A 16,952-nucleotide genomic window follows, 5' to 3' on the forward strand; every position below is an offset into this window, starting at 1 on the left:
AATATTCATAGTTTCAAGTTTCAACAAGTAACTTCATATTAGATAGAGAACATTAAATTAAAGCAAAAAAGAAAAATGAAGACAAAAGGTGAACTTAAAGACATGGTTTGGATCAATTGATCAAACTTCATCATCTGGTTTTTGGCAGTACTGCAAAATGATGGTTTAGCATTGTAAAATGGGCTAAACTGGCTGATCCAATCCTATTGTAATAAAGGTTCATAAGAAGCCAATACAGGCAAAGAGCACTTGAAAACACATTGAATTTGCCCCCCCCCCCCCACAAATTCAGGCCTCTCAGATTCTCTCCATCAATTTTTCTGCAAAAACCAATTCATGCTCAAAATTTTGATCAATGTGTTTGAAACATGCCCCACGTCATATATCCAAGTTAACATTTAGTGTACCACATCATATATACCCTGTGGACTCAATTAGCATGTTTCGAAGTTTAGGGACTAATGCAGAATTCAGTCATAATTTGAGGGCATCTACTGCTGTTAAACCAGAAAATAAAAGAAGATGAAACCATGGCATCTGGTAAGCCTTACCTCGGCCTTTGCCTCCGATTTGGATGCTGAGGATTTAGCATCTTCACCTTTTGCGCCGTCTTCACCTGCATCAAATTCATAAAATGTCTAAGACAATGCTTCCCAAAGTTCATATACTTGATATAATATATTCAAAATTTTTAAATAGAATACCTCATCTCAGGCAAATCAGAAGTCCAGAGAGTGAGATTGTCTCTTAGAAGCTGCATAATGAGGGTGCTATCCTTATATGACTCCTCACTCAAAGTGTCCAATTCGGAAATGGCTTCATCAAAGCTTGCTTAGCCAAATGACAGGCCCTGCAAGCTCCCCAACCAATTAGACCATTCAACTAATTACTATAACAGATATAGAGCATATACCTCTCAGGTGAATTCATTATCTATAGTAAAACACAGAAAAGTTAAGGGCGAGGCCGAGACGAATTGGATGAGTTGAAGGAAGATTAGTGTTTGCAGCAGCAGAAGCAGCCTAACAAATTGGAAAAAAAAAGGCAAATTAGGCGTCTGCAGTAAGTGAAGAACACTATGATCAAATTATGGGATCTTTTTGTTATAAATGATAAAAGGGTAAACATTAACTTACCTCATAACCTTTCAATGACTGCTCAGCAGCTTCTTTCCTCTCTTGATCTGTCTTGAACTCGGCAACATACCGGTAGTAATCACCTTTCCTGAATTCAATTACTTGCTACGTAAGTTTGCAATCAGAGAACACTAGTTATCTAATTCGATAAAACTAACAATCTCGGTAGCCAGGGATGGACTGAGAGGTGCTGGAGTTCGGTCAGACACCCAAGAAATTTCAAATTCTCGGTAGTTTCTAAATTCTATTCATAATCTGATTTCGCACCACTGAATTTTTAATATAAATTCTTAATTTCACACCTCTAATGTCATAAAATCATATGTACATCCCTGCCGGCAGCATACAAGTTCTCAGCCGGAGAATACTAGTAGTGAATAATGCTTTATAAATTAACAAATTGCATTCTAGTGTTCGTTCGTTCTTCGTAGTTTGTACCAAATCGATCTGCATTTCAGGTAACATTACTTCAATGGCAGCTTGGAATCAATATACGACCATGGAGAGAGATTTAAATCCATCCGTAGAGGGTAAACATAACTTACATCTTGTAGTAAAAAACAGTGGCTTCACCCGAGGAGGAAGAAGGGATGAGATGCTTATCGATGATGCTCAAAATGTCAGTGCAAATATTGGAAAGCTCTTCTTCTACTTTTCGACGGTTCCCTTTGATCAGCTTAACATTCTCTTCGTTCCCTTTGGATTCCTCTTCTGTTCGATGGAAGACATGATCCGCCACGAAGCTCTCCGTGCACCGATGACGTTCTTGTACCCCACAGAAAGCAGGTTCCTCTCTTCCACGGTGAGTTCGCAGTTGAGTTTTGCCACTTTTTTCATACTCTCCACCATTTCTGCCTCACACCCAGAAACCAAAAACACGGAAGAGAAAAATTCAAACTTAAATCGTCAAAGCTTGTTCAACCTCGAAAGAAATTGAAAACCCATCGTTGGTTTTGCATTACCTTCGTAACGCTCGGCTTGTTCGGCGAGTTTGGCCAAGTAAACATGAGTTTCTCTCTCTTTCTCTGGAGTGGACATTGTTGAGAACGAGAGGAAGAACAGATAGAACAGTGTGTGGCTTTTTCAAAAAGGGAAACAGCCCAGAAAGTAAAATGGCGGAATGGGAGAGAGGAAAGGGGAAAGATGATAACTTATAGAAGAGAGTCACAGGGTGGATCAAAGGTTGAGGGGGAAGCCTTGAAAGGCGAAGCGCGCCATTCGTTTTTTTTGTTCTTTTTTAACTTACCAGGACTTGTTCAATTCCTTTCTATTCGGACTAAGATGCTGACATTTCAAATTTAACATTTCTCTTCCTTTATAAAAATTAGGATAAATTTATTATGTTGCAATTTAACTATTTTTATATATATTTTATCATTTAATTATTTTTTTTAAAATAGTATGGTTTGATTTGATAAAAATAATTATAAAATACACTACAATAATAATTTTAGACTTTAAAATTTACAATTATATCAAATTGATCATAATTTAAAAAAATCTTTAATATTTAATTTCTTTTTTAAATTTGATCGAACATAAAATTTTATAATCTCTTTCTTAAATCCTGATTTTCTCAATATTCATTTTCTGAATATTATATAATCATAATTTATTGATATGATAGAATTATATCCGTCTTTTTTTAAGATAATATTCTATTATTGAGATCAATGACTATTTATAAGCTATTTGTTTCCTATTTATTACTTGGTGAGTTGATGGAACTTGAATCTTATACGCTGTTAATTTATTTGGATTTGAAAACTGTTTTCTAAATGCTAAAACACTTTTCATATGAGAAAATATGGGAAAGTGCTATTTGAATTACCCAAATTTACTTGCAAAGTGTTGTTGAGGCAACAGAGGGGTTGAGCACTTGCTTTGCATGCTACAGGCACAGGGTTGGATTCACTGCAACTCCAAAATATAATTATTTTCAGATTTAAATAAATCTAATAATACTTTTCAAAATCATTTTTTGCACTATACTTTTCAAAAGTCGAACTACAACCCAACTCATATGCATCAAAAAGAATTTCTGATAAGAAAAATGAGGAACAATGGCTCAAGCTTTAAGGCATGAACCTCGCAGATCCAGTAGAGATTAGATGGCTTAATCTATTTGTAATTACCACATTTCATGGCCATTGCACAGCAATAAAATTGATGGTTCGATACAAGGAGTTCGATATCGAAATAATAAAGAGATAAAAAACTCAAAATTAAGACCGAGGCGAAAAAATAATGTGGATGAATGAATTGGCTACATATACCTTGGCAAAGAAAACGAATCACGGTTACTTTTGCAGCAAAACTCGTTTCTAAACTAATCTACAATCCTCCACCATGCTCCTTTGGTCATTAACATCGAACAGCTTGAAACTCCGGAGCATAGCTCGGGTTGTCATGCCACAGACAGTTCATCCTCTGCCAAAACAGCTACATCATCAGTTCTAAGACATGATGCCTAAATATAATCTCTACACAAATGATGCTAGCTAACTTCACGTGGGGTGCAACTTCTGTAAGTGTGAAAGCCTAAAAACCGGTTTGTAAACATTATCACATATACCAACAAAACCTTGAAAGAATTCATGGCATAAAATCCGGTTAGAGTTTTGTTTACCGAGGTCACTTACTACGTGGATATAAAAACCAAAGTCAATCCAGTTCCAATATGAGAAATCAATTAGAGGTTCTCACAAATTGTGCATGGGAGTGATTTTTTTTGGCGGATTAATTGGAAGCTTACCAGATCAAGAAAAGTTTACAATCTGCAGGCTTGAGACCTTTCGGTGCTCAACCAATCATTTCTTCAGGAATGGTTTCTGACAAACAAGTAGGCGCTGATCACTACCGTTCTGAAGGTCGATCACCCTTGCATCCCATCGTAATTGTGTAGCATGTGAACGCGCCAACTCTATAACTCCTAATTTATCAGAGAGCACAACCCAGCCCTGAAAAAACACAAGCTCTGATTATGAATAATTATAACTTCTAATATTCGGTTGCACAAGTAGGCAATAACTATTTCAGAAACAATTAATTAATACAGCACATTCTAGGGCATTCATTAAAAAACCAAATTCTTTTTGTAGGGGGATTATTCAGGAGAATTAGGATGCTATATTTCAAGCACAAACTCTGAAAAAGTACCTCGGGACGAAGAATTCGATCCATCTCTATAAATAATTCCATCAAACCACACCTCTCTGAAGTAAGCAGTGAGAAAAATCCATCTGCATGAAGCATGTCATACGTTCGAGGATATGTTGGGAAGGGTTCGCACCTGTACAGCACCAGATACAAAAGATAAAAATGTTTTTTCAGCATTCAAAATATATATCAGAAATGAGCAAGCTTGAAAAGAATATTTCAATGTTCAACTTGATCTCAAAGAGAGAAAACTGTACATACAGACTCCAAATGTAAATTTTATTCAAAAATAGCAATCATGTATTTACTTGCACCATTGATTTAAGCAAATAAGCCACTTATAATTTAACAACTCAAGGTAGATACAGAAAAATTATAGGCAACAGTATTCAATTTTAAGAACGAATCTGAATTAAAGCAAACTATTTTAATTTTTAACAGAATCTTTATGATCCAAAAATTAAATGTTATCTTAATCTGGGAACACAAAAAAAGTACGACCAGTTAAAAACTTGTGAAGATATTTATTCCCAAACAAGGATGTTAAAACTCAAATTAAACATATTGCGTTGAAGTTGTAAAAAACGAACCAGTCGTGCAAAACACCAAGGAAACCTCGGTCAAGAATGAGAGGAAGTGTATTGCGTGCCCTAACAGGCACCACATTCATCACCCACACCATTTTCTTTTCCTCCAGTAATGCAGCATTCAAGCCCCCATAATGAGCATTCATGTCCATCACATTGCGTACCATATTAAATGGAGGCAAAGGATCTTCATCTCCCGGCCTCTTGGGATGGTCAGAGAAAATCAATGGTGTAAGCAATGACCAATGGTTTTTTAAAGCTAATTTCCAAACTTGCAAGTCTTCAAAGAAATCCTCCTGACTGACTCCTGCAAAGATTAAATTATATCAATATGCTAGCCAACTAAACCATCTACTACATAAACTACAGCGTATTGCAGCCCAATAGCAACATTAAAAAGCATGTGCAGGGAGAAAAATTGAGTTGGAACAAAACTTTCCATGAATTTCAAGCTCCGGTGAGCTCAAATCTAAGCTAGAGGACCTGTTCTGAATAGGAATCCAGCGTTTGCTGGAAGTTCCAGTAATACATGGCACCAAGGCCCGATAATAGGGTGCATCATATCCTTCTTTGCAGAGGGGTACATCATTCTTCCAGCTATATTCAAGAAATAGAAGTTAGAAAAACAAGAGTAAGCAAACCAAATACAACTAATTCAAAGCAAAAAGGTATAACACAACCTAAAAACCATTTTATGAAATCAGAAGCCAGTTCCATTATGCAATTTAACTAAGATTTACCAGCAGAAGAGCAAAAATTATAAATGTCTACTCACTTAGAAGAATAGCAATGTGCATCAACAGTTTTCTGCCAGATGAAAGTATCATCCTGCTGAGCAATAAGACTCCAACAAATTTTCTCCGTAAATTGTTCCAGTGGCGTTAACATGTTTCGTTTCTTCATACTGGTTGAACTTCCACGCGGGTTACTAGTCGGTGAGGTTAAAACAAAATAACCTCCAGGCTTGAGTAACCGATCCATCTCCATAAGGAACATCCCCTCTGTTTAAAAAGTCATAGGTTGACAGCAAAACATACTTAATTTCAGAATAGGGCAGCTACTTGAGGATGAATTTTCAGCGCTCGTATACATTTCATGCATAAAGTCATGCACTTTCAACAAATTTCTATAATGAAACATGACATAATGATTATCACTAAAAATAGTAGGAAAAGAATCGGGGCATAGTCCATTTTCCCAAATAATAATGAAAGCAAAAGAGAAGAGTATCAATGAATAACTGAATCCTATTATTAAACTGAGAAAGTACCTTTCTTGTCCCAAACAATACCGCACTGAGCACAATGAACCATGTCATATGATAATGATGGGTATGGCAGTTGTCTTGATATGAAATTGCCAATCATTGCTGGAAGACCTCTCTCAAGAGCTAGTTGAACTTGACTTCCAGTTGCCTCATATGCGGCAATACAGAGAGTCATTAAATTGAGTGAAACTAAATGAGCTCCAAAACTTCCAATCCACAACCATATCGAGTACAGTGCGCACCTGTAATCAGAGTAGGACATTAAACACTATACAGTGCAGATAGTTTTAGTTCCCCTTAATGACCATACGATATCTTTTATATTTTTAAACAGGACAAGCTAAAATATCAGAAAAATCTTGTTCCAAAACATCATAATCCTAAAGCTCAAGGTACCCCATAATGCTAAAAGTAGTAGAAAATTACGATAAAGTGAAATAAAAGACATACACCAGCTTGAAAAAATTCAGAGTCACTTCCCAGTCCCAACATCTCTGCAATCTGGCGAGAATAATCTTTGACACCATCAAAGATTAAGCCATCCTCGGGATGAAAAGCAATTTGATTCTCTTCTAACAGCATGATTCTACAAAAATCGTCAAAAATACTAATAAGGTAAATCCGAAAGGTGCTTTTGATAACATAAAGAACAATGAAAGAATAATATAAGCAGCTGAAAAAACCAGACACTGGTGAACTGTAAAACGTAAAGTTTGTAAACAATTGATATGGGCCTCCAGATGTATTTAATAAATACCTTTTTGTCATACTTCCAGAAGAAAGGAATTGGTCTTTTGTTATCTTGACATTTCCACTCCATATCACATCCCTACCAGCAGGCCAACGGAGTGGGATCTTATAATCTTTTGGAGAACGAACTAAACACAAGTTTTCTTGCCCAGACACTTCACAATGCCGATCAAACTCCTCTCCATCTTTAAACCCTAATATCGTATTTGCTGTCACATTGTAACAAGGTACATAATTTTCTCTTTCTTTGCTACAAAGACCAAGCTCCCTTTGTCGACTAGCTCCCGACACAATAGTTCTCAACTCAAAATAATCAACTGCTGCTTGCTCCTTTAGCCTTCTATTGTTTGTATAGATCACAGGTACCGGAGTGGAAGATACAGAGTCAAAGGAATTAGAAGAAGACGACCCAAAGACTGCAATCAGCGCAATCACACTGACAAAGCACAATAACAACCAGCTGACAGGTGGTCTAGGACCGAAAATTACACACAGTTTATTGAGCCAGGGGCTTCTCATGTCCAAAATTTCAAACGTTAAAAGACTGGAAAACCACAAAATCACCAACCCCTTTAGTTAAATCTCCAAAAATAGCGAAAACCATAACTATCATCACATACAATACGGCTTCTGTATATGTTACAGTAATATGGATAAGCCCAGCAAGCATCGAAATCCCCTACTCTACACTCCAACTGCAATCTCCAGCTAACCATCACAACCAACAGAGAAAAATATAGAACAAAATCCAAAGTTCACTATAAATCCACCAGAACCAGTATATATAAAAAAATCACAAAAACCAAGCTGAATTTCAATTCCTTATTACGGATCAATGATTCCACCTCCAGAAGTGAATCACACAACTCCTGATCCCAAGCAAAGCAAAAATGTACCGCCGTAAATATTTTACCAGAATCCAAACAGAGCCAACGGAAACTCAATTTTGAGTAATGTCAACCCCTCAGTCTCCGGCAAGTGACCGAATCGCATGAAGCTGCAAATGATCCACTAAAATGAGGACTCAAAGATAAGGGAATCATAATTCTTTAAAGGTGAATTTGGCAGATGAAATGGCTATTGAATCTAACACGAGTTTTCCAACGGAATTTACATCATTGGAAGAAAACGGAAATGCAAAACTTTCCGTTTTTAGAATCCATAAAACGGAAGTCGGGTCTCAAAAAGGAAACAATAACAGATCAAGATCATTAAAAATCAAGCGAAGTAAATCGAACACTGAAAACTAAAATACAAAAAAAGAAACAATTAGGGTTTACGTGGGAGCTTACCGGTGGAGATTCAAAATCTGGAAATTGACAAATGGAGGAGAGAGTGATTGAACAAACAGAAGTTTTAATAAAATAATCAGATCTGAAAGGCAAATGGACAAACAGAGAGCAGAAATGATTTAGCAACATGAAAATGATTTGTTTAACTTGGATTTATGATGATTGGCTGTTTGCCAACTTTTATTATTATTATTTGTTTTATTGCTCGTCAAATTTTGTTTTGGTCCCTCTATTATCTTTAAAATTTAAAATTTAAAATTTAATTTCAATAGTTTAGTTTTCATATAAATATGGAGATTAATGAATTACACGTCAGATTATTTTTGCGGATTTAAAGTTTTTGACATATGTAGAACATTAAAATTTGACTATTAATTTTTAATCTATCTATCAATTTCTTTTGACCAAATAGTCTAAACGTATATTATGAAATGATCATCTTAATCGAATTTATTTCATTCATAATGTTAAATTTTAAATATTTAATATTACTTAAAGGATTTAATACATTGTTCTACTAAATCAATTGATTGTTAATAAGATTAACATATTTTAATTAGTATTTACAATTGCTTTAGAGTTGCTTAATGGTGTTAGAAGCTCTTGCTATATATATATATATATATATATATATATTATATTAACTTTAGAATTTTTTAAAAATTATTATTTTTTAGAAAATTTTCAAACTTTTAATATATATGTATATATAGAATTTACTTTTAAAATTTTGTGATATAATCATAAGCGATGGCAATATCTCACTAAAACTGTTATAATAGAAATTGATCAAATGATTTGATTAATTTAATTTATTGGTTTGACAGTTCATTTGGGTACAAAAGTTTAGGGGTTTAATTATTTGTTTAAAATGTATATACTGGATTCCAAATTTTATAATAAAAGAGGGACTATAACCAGCAATTTGACCTTATTATTAAATGGTGGGGTGTGTTTGGTTTCTTTTTGAAATGTACGCTACCCTCGTGAGAAAAAAGAAAAACCAGAATGACAGGTGGTGATGATGCTGTTACTGATTGGGCGGCTCATGTTCTTTTATTCCGTCTAGTCAAGTAAAATCAACGGTCCTTATTTAGCCGTCAAAAATATTAAGAAGAGGTTTCGTTAGAACCGGACCGATCAGCGAACTGACCGTGTTACCAGTTTACTGATTTAACCGGTTGTAAGAATCGGACGACGATATAATTATTTAAATAATTAAATAAAAATTAAATAAAAAATAAAAAAATTTAGGTTGAACCGGTTCACGGTCCGATCCGGTCCGAAGCCGGTTCGAACGGTTCCTTGCTATTCACTAGAACCGATTCAACCGGGGTATAATAAACCGGACCAGAGAGCGATTCTCGGTTGAACTGACCGGTCCGATCCGATTTTCAAAATAATGGTTAGGAGTGCATTAAACAAATAGTAATTAGTTTAAGTTTTGAATTTTAAAAGTTAGTTAATATCTTAATTTTTAAGTTATTATTTTAAAATAAAAAGTAAAAAAACGAAGTATAAAAAAGAGTAAAGTGCAAAGCTCACTGATTTATGTTCAAATGATTATTTTAGCAGCTACATTTTTAAAAATCATAAATTAATCATTGAATTTATATAACCATTATCGTAGTTAAGAAACTAACCATGGTTGTAAAAAGACTATTCTACTTGTAAGAGATCTTGAGTTCTATCTCGAAGAGGAGCACCTTAAAATGTCAAAGGTTTTTTACGGGAAAGTAAAAAAAAAATGAGTAAAATATGTCAAAAATCATGGAATAATGTGCTTGAATGATCATTTTAGTTATCAAACTTTTAAAAGCTATACAAAATCAATAAATATATCGAACTTTTATAATTATCATACCATCCCAATGATCATTTTGTAACAATTTGATAAATTCAACGATTATTTTATAACTTAAAAAATTAATGATCAGAATAAAATTTTAAACATAGTTTAAGGACCTATAGTGTACTTCACCCAACTTTTTTAAAGATCATAATTGAATTAAAATTTCTCTTATGGAGATTAAAATATAATTTTACCGTTATATTAAAAAAATGAAATTATGTTTAAAGTTAAGGTAAATTACGAGTTTAGTATCTAGCACCTAAACTTTCAAAATTTTCAAAACCATACCTAATGTTTTATTTTTATTTCATTTAAATACTCTTTAGAAACTTTAGTTCTTGTTTCATTTTTATACACCGTTCAAAAAACGTTAAGTTTTGAAAAGATTAAAAGTTTAGGTACTAAAACGGACCAAAATTGATAGTTTATGTACTAAACACGTTAAGTTTTTAACGATTGGGTACTAAAATGAAATAAAAACTAAATGTTAAGTATGATTTAAAAAAAATTGAAAGTTCTATTACTTAAACGACAAAAATTGATAGTTTAGGCACTAAATCCGTAGCTTACCCTTAAAGTTACCATCTAGCATGCCATGCAATACGGAGGATTGTGTTAGAATCCAGGGTTGCATTAGCGGGGAATGAGCTGTGCCCACTGCCATGGCCCCATTAGCAACAAATGAATTTCCAGGGTTCAAAGCCCACCCGAGTTCAAAATTTTAAGACAGGCAAACATTTCCCTTTGTTCCAGCAGATTAGTCCTGTGGATTCAATGATCCATGGTAAAAGTTAACTGTTCCATTTATACTCCATTTTCCTGTCAGTAAAAGCAGAGCATATAGCAGAAAAGGACTCAAGATGATGGGATGATTCCACTTTTACAGTATTGGGACACTTATGACTTCAATGCACCATGAATCGACGTGGGTTTTATTCACGAACCAGAAAACTAACTCCATGACCCGAATAAATTCCGACTTGATTCGATCTTATGAGGTTATATTTTTTAAAATTCGATCTTATGTGGAGTACTCTCTAAAGTCGGGACAGGTAGAGGTCGAGTGGAGGGCATTAACTTTCAGACAAGGGTCGAGGTAGACCTAAAACTCGACCCACCCCACCCGTGCCCATCTCATCTGGATGAGAAGTCTTGACTCTTCATTTTCCCTTGAGTATCCGCTTCTAAAGTAAGTGTTCAATATATATATATATACGGAGATGCAACTTCTAAGGATTCTCCAAATACATGAACTTAAAAAGGTCACCATACCAGTGTAAGATACATACTATCATCCTACACTCACACTTAAGTCCGAATAACATGGGAGAATCATCTGTTCACCACTGCAATAATCGGAACTCGATCAGCAAAACCCTGCAACTTAGCATATTAACAGAATCCTGTAAAGTAAACTGGCCCCTTCATGGCTCTCAATGCCAAGTCCAATAATTCCAAGAGAATCAATAACTGCTCATTAGAGAAAGCAACAAAAAACAAAACATTAATAGTCTTTGACAACAATGATGAAGGGGGTGATCCTATATGGTTCCTAGTTCTCTATTCAGATAATCTACGAACATCCTTTAGCGCTGTCAGCATCAGAAGGCGGAGGTCGCCCACTCAAACTTGTTTGTCCCGTTAACTTGATGAACGTACGCCGTAGTCTACGTAGCTCGGGCAATCCGATAGGTCGGGAAATATCGATACTTGGTAAACCCTGACCGATAGAAATAGCAGTAAGTGGTCCTCCAATGGCTTGGGATTGTGCCTCCACAATAACATTAATCACCTCCTGTGTAGCTTTGTCCATCTCATACAAAGAATTTGCATCTGAAAACCGTGTATTTTGCGTGGCGATTGTCGGTTGCAAACCTTAACATCGCGTGATTTCGAGTCCACTTTTTTCGTCAAATAAGAAACTGCATCCGCAATGGCATCACATGATTTCTCCACGCCATCAATTTGAGGCCTCAACTCGAACAAAGGTGAATCCCATCTGTTTCTTCTATCCGGATTCTCGAACCTTCTAACTAAATCCTCAAATATGACATCATTATATGCAGCCTCTCCTTTCTCCCTACGGTCCTCGTTCCATTTCCTACACTGCATATCCTCAACATTGCAATAAACGACACAATACCGTATCCCCGCGGCGCGAGCCAAACACCATAGCTCATATCGGTAACCCTTGATACTATTCAAGAATCAACTATAATGATATTATCTTTGGACACAGATCTATCAACATCAGACCGGAGAACTCCCCTCAAGTTCTTCTCCGCCGGCATATTAGCATAACTCTGATTGCGGTCAAGATGAAACAAAGCTTCATCAATGATCCTCACCGTCTGTTTGCATTCCGAATCATTCAGAGCTTCAGCCAGACATTTTGCAGCCGTGGATTTCCCACTGCAGGGCTGTCCACAAATTACCACCAATGCCATTTTCTCTTGAATACAAAAACTGGGTTATTGAGAACTTAGCTGCCCAAACAATAAAAACAAATTATTCAGAAGTCAAGATTGTTCATATGACTAGCTAAAACTGTAAATATTCTTCAATATTTTCAGATTAAAAGATGAATACTCTTTACATTCAATTGAATCAAAATCAGCTTCCCTTCATGGAATCATGATTTAAGAAAATTATAATCCAATTAGAAACAGGCCAAGTCAATTACCCGAGATTAAACGGATAGAACTAAGTTCTACATCGTTTTTCAGCAAACCCAGAATCAAGGTAAAACGAAATATAAACACAAAAACAGAAAAAATAAAAACTTATGAAACTAGTGACAAATCAGAACAACGCAAAAACGAAAAGTTCCAAATTGATAATTTAAGGAGGTGGAGATGTTACCTTAGCGTAGATTTGAATCGCAGGTGCCACAGAGAGAGGAAGGGGGCGGGAGGGAAGAGAAGTCTATGATAGGAAAGAATTAAGGGAAAGTGTAAGTATATATATATATATATATATATGGTAAATATACATTTTTGGTATCTAAATTTACCTTCAACTTTTAATTTGGTACCCTAAGTTTTTATTGCTTCAATTAGACACTTAAACTAGATTCCATTATACAAGCAAAGTGCAACTTCGCTAAAAACAATTCAAGAGCTAAGATTCTAATTGGTACCTGAGTTTAATTTACTGGTTAAAATCAGCATTTATAATTTTTTAATTTATTTGCGTTAACAAATCAAATTCATTTATCAATTTAAATTAAGAAGATAAATTCGAGTATCAATTCAATCCTCATCCCTCAAAAAGATAATCTTTTTGTACCACCAATGTTTAAATGTCTACAAACTATGCTTATATCTTAATTCGGGTGACTATTTTATAAATCTCCATAATTGAAGACATAACAAAAGAATATCTTATAATAGAAAACTATTTGTGTAATTTACCCAATTTTTTAAAATATTCAAGTGTATCGTGAACAACAATTGTTTCCAAAATGCCAATTATATTGGATGATCAGATTCAGAAGAAGCATGAAGATCAATATCTTATTCGATAAAACTTGAGTGAGCCAAAAATCCACTGATTTGTGTAACATACATGCTGTTATATTATAGTCCTAGCTAAATTCAATAGTAGTACATCACAAGAACTCAAACGGCGCGACTCGGATTAAGTTCGCATAAACAGCCTCCAAAAGAATCGATGAGTATGTTTTCATCCAGATTATGACCTGCAAAACCCAATAATTTAGTAAAATAAGTTTTTCAAAGGAGAAAAAATAGTTCAGCATGGAGGTAATCGGCTTTAGCTGAGTATATTACCAATAAAAACTATCTGGTTCGTCTTCTTTTCCTCGTTTCTCCATTGGCAGGCCGGAACAATCTCGTATATCTCTCTTACAGCCTGTAGAAATGTTGAACAGCGGATGGTTTGTAAAAGGAATTTGATAGTACCAAAAGCAAAATACTTTCAATGAAGCTAAAAAAATGGCATGTAAGATTACCTGCAAAGTATGTAGATGATTAGAGTCTCGAATACATAAAACCCCTTTGCATCGATATACATGCATGCCATACTTTTTATCCCAAAGAATCTCCTCGATCCATAATCTAACCTACAACGTAAAACCAGGAATTATGGAAAAGTTTAAACCTCTCACCGGTATTCATGTACTTGAAGAAACATAATAACATGGAATGTCAAAGAACCTTACACTTATGTACTTAACGAAGCTCATAAAATATGAAGAGTTACTTTTAGTGATACTGTAATTTTGGAATTTGAGCAACTAAGGCTTAAACTGAGAAATAGACTCCACCAAAATGCAGTAAAATTATTAAAAGAAAAATTACACTCCAGCTATAGGCTTGTCTCAGCCATCTACCAAACAAATGAAACCTCGTGTTTGTGAGCATGATACATGGCTGCAAGTCATCCGTCTAATTACCAGACTTCTCGGGAACCGTTAAAGTACATCGACTTATAAGTGAATGAATCTGATAAACTGTGTCAAGGAGATACCTTTTGTAGATCGACACCCTCTGTCTGCCTAATGCATAATGTGCACACACTGCTATCTTGAAGATCTCTGGAAGATATAGATTTGCTTTCTTCTAAAAGGGCTTCCAAATGAGAGGCGTGCTAGACCCTCAGAGGAATCAAAATGCGTAGTATTAGTTAGAAGAGAGGACAGTGTGCTCTAAGAAAATGTATACTACGATGACTGAGTTTTGTAGGACTAACTGTAGCGTCATATGCCTATCGGTTCAGGATTTGTGACAAGTCTATTTCACACCGAACTGAACGAACGATATTGGCAAGGGAGTTTATGCTACGGATCTCATTCTCCAGCTCCTCAAGAGAACCTCCAGACTCTTGAGAAACCAAATTAACCTTGTTAAGAATCACAACATCCTACAAGAAAGTACAAAACGTTTAGCAGATACAAGTCCTAAAACCCTATGTAAGTAACCGACAAATAGCAAAGGTGGTTCCCATAGGATGTAATACATAAGACGAGATCATAAGTACAGCATATGCAATTTGAAGAAATGCTTCAGGAAACAAGGAAGAATCACGATGCTTGTTTAGCTGAAAATGCAGGTTTTTAGCATCTACAACCTACTCAAGCAGGAAAAAAAATTAGAGACAAGAAGACATAGTGTTGGTTTTTTCAAGTAATCTTTCTTCAGCACATAAAAACTTATCAATAACTCAAGCTTCACAACATCTAATCAGACATAAGCAATCGACTGTTGTGTATATAGGTAGCACGAGCAAAACATACATACAAAAAAATACCTCAAACTAATACGCAACAGATACCACTCAGTTTCCACTAATCAGTCTATGTTACTCACAAAATGTACTCAAATTCACCCGTGTAAAGTTACACGTCATCCTCAACAAGTAATCAACATTCAGCATATTATATAAATACTCGCCATAATACCATATAAGTACATTGATAATGAGAACGATGTCGATGACACTAAAAGTCCAGAAAGAAAAGGACAATATGGAGTCTAAATACCACTCACAGACAACCTAATCAAAGCAATTGAATTTATAACCGAGACCCTAAATGTGCTTAGTTACTTACAGTAACTATGGAATCAAGCTTGACTGAAGATTCCAGTTGATCATCCAACCAAAGAACAGATACCAGGGGAGCAGGGTTGGCTAACCCAGTGGTCTCTAACAATATGTGATCAAGCCTAATAACATAAAAAATCAAAGGTCATCATATAAAAAAAATAACCCAAACATTGTTATTAACCAAAAGGTGAAGTGGGGGTAGTTTATACCTTTTCTTCATTTGAACAAGCTGTTCCAACGGTTGAACCAAACTATGTTTAACAGTGCAACAAAAACACCCATTAGCTAGCTCAACCCATTCTTCAACAAGGGCATCGCTTTCTCCTTCGTTTATCATAGCCCTTTCAACTCCAATCTCTTCACCAAACTCATTCAAAATCACAGCTATCCTTTTCCCATGTTGGGCATTTAATATATAATTAACGAGCTGCAAACAACACCCCCAAAAAAATTAAATGTTACAATTAAGCTATAATCAGGTGAAAACAAGGGAATAAATAAAAAGTTTTGATGAGTTGGCTTGATTACTGTGGATTTGCCAGCACGGAGGTAGCCAATGATGACGGTAACCCCAACTGAAAAGTTTTCGTCTTGAGGTTGCTGCGTAACGCACTGGGGTGGTTCCTCGGCAGTTTGATCAATTCGAATAGCAAGAGGTGGCTCTTCTTGGTCGTCAGCCATTTTTCCTTCGCTGTCTCGGAGACGATGAGACCGCGGATTTTGGGGTTTAATGGGTTTTTGGAGAAACTGGACCTTCAATCCCTTTCTTAATCCAATGATAGTTTTGGGCTTTGAGCTAATTTTACATTTTTACTCTTCAAAATTTTAAAGATAAATTACAAAAAAATATTGAATTTTAGGTTATATCACCATATATGTTAAATGAAGGATCAAAACTAACGACAAAAGATTAAAATATAATTACCTGAAAAGTTTTGACTAAATTTACAAAAAACAAAATAATTTAATGATCAACATATAAAAATAATAATAGTTAGATGACTAATAATGTAGTTTACCCATTTTAAAAATCAATAGTAGGATGAATTGCCCACGGTTAGAAAAGACTTTCCGTTGGAGATTTATATATTTATTTTTCGAGTTTTCCAAGAAACTATGAGAGTGGAGATATGTCTGAAAGGTGATAAGCCCTATCCAGTTGATATTTGTTGCTGTTCAGCCGGGAAAAACAAGGAAGAAAACAATATAATCTGTTATTCCCATCGCCAACAAACAATAAAAACCTGAAAAAAAAAACATCCTTAGAACAAGAAAAAGAACACAATATATACACTTACATGTACATAGATGCAGAAACCAAAGAGAAAATATCCTCTTTAT

The 16,952-nt window shown here is 35.1% G+C and overlaps 4 pseudogenes; all 4 read right to left on the minus strand.

The window, feature by feature from the left end:
• Nucleotides 1–875: 875 nt before the first annotated feature.
• On the minus strand, nucleotides 876–2,260 carry LOC120130926 (annotated as a pseudogene).
• Nucleotides 2,261–3,354: 1,094 nt separating this feature from the next.
• LOC120130853 lies at nucleotides 3,355–8,284 on the minus strand (annotated as a pseudogene).
• A 3,211-nt stretch (nucleotides 8,285–11,495) lies between these two features.
• LOC120130915 lies at nucleotides 11,496–12,987 on the minus strand (annotated as a pseudogene).
• Nucleotides 12,988–13,609: 622 nt separating this feature from the next.
• Nucleotides 13,610–16,329, minus strand: LOC120130904 (annotated as a pseudogene).
• Nucleotides 16,330–16,952: the final 623 nt, after the last annotated feature.

Source organism: Hibiscus syriacus, unplaced genomic scaffold (genome assembly GCF_006381635.1).
Source record: "Hibiscus syriacus cultivar Baekdansim isolate YM2019G1 unplaced genomic scaffold, ASM638163v2 tig00001674_pilon, whole genome shotgun sequence".
Taxonomy (NCBI): Eukaryota; Viridiplantae; Streptophyta; class Magnoliopsida; order Malvales; family Malvaceae; genus Hibiscus; species Hibiscus syriacus.